General features: G+C 40.3%; 1 pseudogene; it reads right to left on the reverse strand.

The window, feature by feature from the left end:
- Positions 1 to 4,426: 4,426 nt before the first annotated feature.
- On the reverse strand, positions 4,427 to 6,731 carry LOC132652878 (UDP-glucuronosyltransferase 2B20-like; annotated as a pseudogene).
- Positions 6,732 to 8,178: the final 1,447 nt, after the last annotated feature.

Raw genomic sequence — 8,178 nt, forward strand, 5'->3', positions numbered from 1 at the left:
CTTGTCCTTTCATCTGGGCTGTGGCAAGAAGGTGTGGGCCACACTTAGGGTGGAGCTTCCTGCTGCCGATGATCTGATTAAGAAAAGCCCTCACAGGTGTGTGCAGCAGCTTGAGATTTAGTGGACTTCAGATGCAGTCAAGGTGACCATTAAGACTGGCCACCGCACATGCTTTTCAAAATTATAGATTATGGAGTAATGATTGTCTCTCTCTTTTGTTCTCACCATGTGTATGTTATCTGTAAGAGCAGTGTATGTGTGTATGGGTGTGCACCAATGCATGTGCATGCAGAAGACAGAGGAGGTCCAGTGTCAGGCCTTCTCTCTCACTCTCTCTTATTCCCTTAAGGCAGAATATATTACTGAACCTGAGGTTTCCTACTTCTCTTAGGCTGGCTGGCCAGCTAGTGAATTCTGGGATCCACTCATCATTACCTCCCCAACTCTATGGTCTAGTCATTTACAGGCATGCTTGGTTTCCACACTTGTAATGCAAATTTGATCCTACTCTACTCTCTGTCACACCAAGCAGTCTTAACTACTCAGCCATCTTTCCAGCACATAGTCACCATTTCAAAACATCTTCTATAGAAGTATTGAAGCCACAGCATAAATATAAAGAACACAGGCACATTATACTCTGTGTTTTGAAAAAGGACACCACACACACACACACACACACACACACACTCACACACAAACACACCACAGACCTAGCAACTGTGAAAGAATATCTCATTTTGAGTTCTTGTTCTGTGTTATCAAAACCTAAAATGGAATTCTGTGACAAAGGCTAATAATGAGAACCACTCACTCATTGTTCTCTGAAAGTGGTTGAATGGTAACAAAGTTCATTTCATGAAGCCAAGTATCTTTCATTTTTATTTTAAGTGTTTGTGTGTTTAGTCTGCATGGGTATCTGTACCACATAAATGCAGTGTCAACAGAGCCCAGAAGAGGGTTCAGATCCTATGAAACCTGAGTTAATGATGGTCCTGAATCATGATATAGGCGGTAGAAATGAAATGTGTCCTCTGGAAGAGCAGCTTGTGTTGGTAACTCTCAGCTTCTCTCATCCTCAAGTACAATCTAGGTAGATGCTTCAAAAAAAAGAGGTTATTCCACCTCAAGAAAATGGACAAAATCAACTAATCTGGGCCCATAGGGGCTCACAGAGACTCAACTTTCAAACAAAGAACATACATGGGAAGGACCTAGGTCCCTACAGATTAGTAACAGGTTTGCAGCATGGTCTTCATGTGGGCCTCCTAACAACCGGAGCAGGGGATGTCTCTGACTCCCTTGCCTACCTTTTCTTTAATTTGAATTTATTTTTAATAATTTATTCACTTCATATCTAGATTACAGGTCTTCTTTCGTCTCCTCCTGGCCCCACCCTTCCTCCTTCTTCCCCCTGGTCCCCTTCCCTATTTCTCAGAAAGGGGGAGCCCTCTTCCCCTATCATCTGACCCCAACCTATCAAATCTTATTAGGATTGCCTGCATCCTCTTCCTCTGTGGCCCATCAGAGGGAAGTGATCATAGCGAGAACAACAGAGTCCATGTCAGAGACAGCCCCTGCTTCCTTTAGTAGGCAACCCTCATGGAGACTGAGCTGCCTATCTGCTAATCTGAGCAGGAGGCCTAGCTCCTCTTCATGCTTGGTCCTTGGTTGGTAAATCAGTCTCTGCAGGCCGCCCTGGACCCAGGCTTCTTGGCTCTGTGCCTCTTCTTATGTAGAAAAGATCATCCTGAGTGAGTGGACCCAGAACCAGAAAGACACACATGGAATATACTCACTTATAAACAGATATTAGCATATAATACAGGATCGTCATACTACAATCCACTGTCCTAATGAAGCTAAATAATGAGCAGGTTCCTAGAGAGGATGCTTAATCCTCATTTAGAATGGCAAATAGAATAGACAGTGGAAGCAGTTGATGAGAGGGAACAGGATGGGCATCTTCCATAAAATGCTTCTGAAAGTTTCCAGCCAGCAGGGGATCAAAGCAGATGCTAAGACTAACAGCCAACTTTGGGCAGATCACAGGGAGTCATAGGAAAGAGTTGGGGAACAGAAGGACCCAGAGTGGAAAGGTTTTGCCTCCCTTTGAATCCCTTTCCCCTAACTGGGGTTCTGGGTCTAACTGCATTGGGAGAAGAGGTACCTAATCTTACTACATCGTGATACAGCCTGGCAGGTTAATATACATGTGAGGATTCATTTTGTCTGAGTAGAAAGGGAGGAGGCTGGAAGACATGAGGTGAGAGTGAGGGACTGGGAAGGGAGGAAGGAGGGGAAGCTGAAATAGGATTGTAAAGTAAATTAATAGAAAAAAAAAAGAGGTCATTCAGAGGCCTGTGCACAACATGAGACTGTGCAACATTACTGGTCTCTAAATACAAATGCGGGGTCAGGGTCTTCACACAGCTCCAATCCTGAACACCTTACCTAGAAATTTATACTGTAAAGCCTACAATAAAAACATTAGAGCTTGTTCAATACTTCAAAACTGTATTGGGCTTCTTAATGACCTTGCATCCAGAAACTCCCTGTGAGCCACCTTAATTCTTTATTGTGTGTGTGTGTGTGTTTCAAGCCGATGTATATGTGTGTATTTACATGTGTGTGCTCATAAATTTGTGGGCGGGGCATGCTACACCATGGTACACATAGGAGATGTGAGAACACAACCTCTTCATTTGTTATGTTCCCGTTCCCACAATCTATGCAGCAGGGTATCTCTTGCTGAACCTAGGTGTCAAGGATGATGTGGTTGTGGAAGCAGCTGCTTGACACAGTTCAAACTGATGGAGCACTTTCACCCTAGAGAAAACATCCCTGGATTACCAGTCCACAAATTGCATTGCTTTTCCTTTATTTCTGCCTGCCTTGTTTCTTACTGTGACTCCATCTTTTTTCCTTTCATTCAGCCATAGTCAATGCAATTGATAAGATTTTTAGGGGGACTGGAAGATACAACCAGTATAGAGGAAACATTGCCCTTGGCTGCAAAGGTAATGAACCCTGAACAAGAAATTGAATTTATAGAGGCCTTTTATGTGAATTGTTCCCTGAAAAACTTTAGTAAGCTTATGAATATCAAATGATATTAGGAATTGTTTGAGTTTCCACATTCAGACACAGATTGCTGCACTCAGAAAAGAATTAGACCCTAGAGAAACTACTGGATTCATTCTAACTTCTTTTCCTAGAAAGACTTGGTCACATGGACATGATTCCTTGGGATAAGATAAGGAGATTACAGGAGCTTTGTATAGCTTATGAGGAAGGGACTAGAGACTCTGAAAGATCAGTCCTATTACAAAAGATGTTTAGAAAGAGCTCAGAAAAGACTTGCTCAGCTACAAACAGCGGCTAAGAATTAAGGACAGTCGGGATACAAAGTGAATAAATTCTACATAAATAATAAATTAAAAATTAAAAAAGAATAGTCCAGTTTGTTTAGCACCTCTTTGTTCTTATGCCACTTATTTTAACTGCAAGACTTTGCCCAGATGACCTATGATGTAGATGTTTGTTGGAGAAAAGCACTGGGTTAATGATTAAATATGCTTGATTGCTTGCAATGTAATTACTGTACCGTGTATGTAGAGTACAGCCTGCTATATTCTGTTAATTCTCATCTGTCGGTCTTTGGGGGAAAGCGAATATTCTCTGGGACAAAACAAAAAGATTTTTATCATAAAGAAAATGTATAAGGAAATTATCTAACAATGAAAGACTGGGATTGACTCTCTGTTCAAAGGCAGAAAAAAAAGAGAGAGAGCAGAAAAAGAGAGAGAGTATGAGCAGACATGAGAAAGACTGCCTCCTGAGAACAGTCTCTTGAAATGAATTATCCATGAGCTTGTACCTGCCCCCATGTGTGAAGTGATGTTCCTCCTAATATCAAGACCCACAATTGGCTGAGGCTGGTCCCCAGCAGCCAGGCTAGTTAGCCTGAAAGCTTCAGGCTGTTCTGTCTCCATCTCACATCTTCTGGTTTGCTTATACTTTTCTTCCAGATGCTACTAGATATGGCATTTATATCAGTTCTAGGTACCCAAAATCAATAAGGAAGTCTTACCTGACAAGTGACTAGACCGTGAAGCCATCTCCTTGAACATAGTATTCTTTGGTTTGATTTTTTTAAGCTGGAAAATGAGGTTGTAAAATGTCAATGTGTCTTTCTGTTGGTTGTTTTTAGTTTTGTTTGTTCTTTTTTTTCCCTTTGTACTGAAATACTACTAATTCCAAAAGAATTATTAATTCTCTGGGAGAAGAAAATCATATGACTCGACATAGAAGTATTGAAATGTACTCTTGTCACAAGAGAAAGGTCCCAGTCATCATGGCCTCCCTTGCTGTTATGCATCAGAGGTGAGGGTTGGGGAGGTCCATGTGTCTTCTCTTCCCCAGTTCAGCTACTTCCCTTCCCTCTTCCTTGCAGCTGGCAACCAAAGAGGTAGCACGTTGTGATGATGAACATCACAGTCACCACACAGGCCAGTAGGAACCCAAGCACATCCAGAGAGTAGTACTGGACCCAGGTGAGGTCATGTGCTGCCAACACGAAGGTGCTTGGCTCCTTTGTTGTACATGACTTACTCAGTCCAGAAGACAGCTCTGTCCGGGGCTTCACTGACTCATGATGGTGAATTCTTGATAATTGCATGGCATTTTCCTTATTGCTAAAGACCCCAACATCGAAAAGTAATTAATTTACTTAATGCATCAAGCCTATGAGCGTTTTAGGCAAAGCATTATGAGACAAAGTAAATAAGTTCAGTAGAACACTAGGTGCAGGATGGTTTTCACTGGGACACACTTGGAAGTTTGCGGGTAGGTTGGCATTTTCTGAGAAACTCTTTCCAAAAGTGAAAAGAAAAATTACTTGAGGAAGTAAATCTGTCCAGGAGAGCAAATGTGTGTAAGCTGTTCCAGGCACTGCAAGTGAGGTGTTTCAATGTAATTTGAGGATGATCTTTGAGATGCCCTTGAGAAGAAAGAGTATCAAGATCCTTTGAAATCTCAAGAAAAAACACTAAGGATCGTTAAAAATGAGTAATTGTTAGAAAGAGACATATTTTTAAAAGATGACATAAGGTTGAAATGCACCTCAATGATAATTTACCCAGAATTCTCCAGGGCCTGAGTTCCACCCAGAGTTCTAACAGAGACACAGCACAGTAACAACAAGTATACAGAGGAAGTGGAATCTGTTCATGTCTTCTTATGTTTACTATTCCAAATGTGTCTGTGTGTGGCACTGGGAGAGTGGCATGTCCCGTGAAGACTGTGTGGAAATCAGAGAAAGGTTTGTTGGCATCAGTTCTCTGGCTTTACAATGTAGCTTTGGAGCTCAACATCAATATTTCAGGCCAGTCAGTAGCCTCATGGGGTGGAATTTTTTACTAACATAAGTGAATGCTGGAGTGAACTTTAGAACAGCAACTTTATAAAGATCGTGCTTTTCCTGAACATAGAGAAAATAGAATTTTCTCAGGGTTTAGCTTTCCAACTAGGAATATATTTCAAGAACTAGTAAACAACATATCCAAATAATACCTTAATGTCCATGGTTTTTGCAGCTCTCGTCATGGTTGGTAAGTAGAGGAATTGACTGAGGTGTCTACTGTTGTGTGATGGATATGAAAAGTAAGGTATGAAAATGCAGTTGAATATTATTCAACTACTATAAAGAATGCAGTCTTATCTTTACAACAGCAAGGACAAAATTGGAGGATTTTATATGATGTCATATAAACTATGCCCTAAAAGAAAACACTGCACATTCTCACCAATACCAGAGCTGATTTCATAGAAGTATAGGGTAAACCCCTGGTTACTGGAGTCTAGGAAGGGAGAGAGTGTATGGGGATAGAGGTCAGTTAATATATACATGCTGCCATTGGACAGCAGGAGAGTGCTCTAAAGATAGTCAGTGACTGGATTTTAAGTTATATATTTTATTGTGGAATATGGAAGTTCTTTTTCAGAATTGATAAAAATAAAATTACAAATGCTGAAAATTGTTAAGTACTCATATTTTGTAATTGCATATTTTGTATATCTCTATTATATACATTGTATGCATAATTATTTTAATTTGGGCAATAAGTGAGGATTATTTGTAATAAGTGAGGATTATTTAAATGAAGTATGAGTTTCGGGAATTTTACTCATTAAACTGAAATATTTTACAATTTTTTAGCTTGATTATTTTGTTTGTTGACTTCATACTATTTGTGGAAGTTGTGCCCTTTCAGTTAGAAAGAGAAAAGGGTTTCCAACATCAAATTCTAAACTAATTCCATGTACAGTAAGTCTCTGTGGTAGTTTAGTCTTAATTGACAGTTAAAGCTCATTCCACAGTGTCTAGATAAGTTTCATATTGGTTGTGGTTGCTTTACAATTAGACTAAAGATCATATGAATGCTGCTGTTACCTTTGAGAGGACCTATCTTGACTACTAATAATTTGAAAAAATACAGTACTCACAAAAGCTCATTAGTGACTGACTTCAATGCACTGAGCAAATCAGTACTGGGCATTGTGAGAAAGTCTAGTCTAACAGCTGCTCCTTTGGTCTTCATAAGAACAGTATTATCATACTGGTTTCTAAACAAAGGAATGCAGATCACAAGGATGCTGTGGTAGATCCCCTCATAGATGCCATTGGTGTCACCATGAGTTATGAAAGCTTTGGTTGGATGACTTAACATGTGAGGAAATTAAGGGAAATTATTGACAGCAAATTTGAGAAAGAAAATGAGAGGCAGAGGGTAAAGTCAGGATAGTAACCTAATCTATAGATAACATTGTAACCATGGGATTACACTGTTTCTCTCAAATTTTAGAAGCAAGGAGCTCTGCAAGTTCACAAAGCATTAAGAGAAGGCCATCCCTGAGTGAGGTATCCCAGAAGCAGAAAGATATACATGATATATACTCACTTATAAGTTGATATTAGACATATAATATAGGATAAACATCCTAAAATCTGTACACCTAAAGAAGCTAAGGAAGAAGGAGAACCTGTGTAAGAAGATCAATCCTCACTCAGAAAGGCAAACTGGAAGGACATCAGAAGAGGGAAAGTGTCGCTGTGTGCATCGACACTTGAATACCGCCTGAGTGATGGCTGGGAGTAAAAGAGCAGGGAGACACAAGGAGGACACCAAGTCAAGATTCTGATCAAGGTGCCATTTGTTAAGCATTCAAGCAGTGCTTATAAAGCAAAAGATCACAAGCAATTTATTCACAGCAACAGCTTCACTCAAAGTTTTACAAAATTTGGTATCTGGTTCCCAGGGTAGCACAGAGTTTATTATCTAGTTCTCAGGGACAGAATACCCACTGCAAGGACTGCCAAGGTCAGTCTCTGAGAAACTGAACTTTAGATTAGACCCCTGTCTGCCATGGCCAGGAGGCAAAACTCCATTTACCAGAAACCACTGCTGAGGCTCAGGCCAAACAGCAATATGCACTTCATTTTGGCTGCCACAGTTCCTCCCTTTCAAATTTAAACAAAAGGACCATGCCTGTCTTAGGTTGGACAAATTCTTATCCTTCATGGGAGTATCCCGCTTATAGGGGGATTTCCTGCCTTAGGTTGATATACATTCGATCTTTATCTTATTGGTCATTGACTAACTGGTCTAAGCACAGGAAAGGAGAGGCTAAAGCTGACATTTGAGCTAGGCAAGCCAAGCCCCTACCTAGAACAAGCCAGAGAAATTGTTAAAAAATGTAACAATTGTCATGTCTTCCACCCAGTACCTCATCTTATTGTTAACCCCCATGGGCTGACCCCAGGTCACCTATGGCAGATGGATGTGACCCATTTTATGGAATTTTGGGAATTAAAATTTATTTATGTAATTATTGATACCTGTACAAGATTATCTTTGCTACCATGCATTCTGCAGAAACTACGTGCCACATTATACATCATTGTTTGGCATCCTTTGCCGTTCTTCGAGTGTCACACTGTAAGACTGGTAACAGACCAGCTTATATCAGCAAGCCTTTACAAATTTTTTTTTGTAAAAAATTAGGGCTGAGAAAGAAATTAGGGAAACAACACCCTTCACAATAGCCACAAATGACATGAAGTACCTTGGAGTAACCCTAACCAAGCAAGTCAAAGACTTGTATGAAAAAAACCTC

Source organism: Meriones unguiculatus, chromosome 3 (assembly GCF_030254825.1).
Source record: "Meriones unguiculatus strain TT.TT164.6M chromosome 3, Bangor_MerUng_6.1, whole genome shotgun sequence".
Taxonomy (NCBI): Eukaryota; Metazoa; Chordata; class Mammalia; order Rodentia; family Muridae; genus Meriones; species Meriones unguiculatus.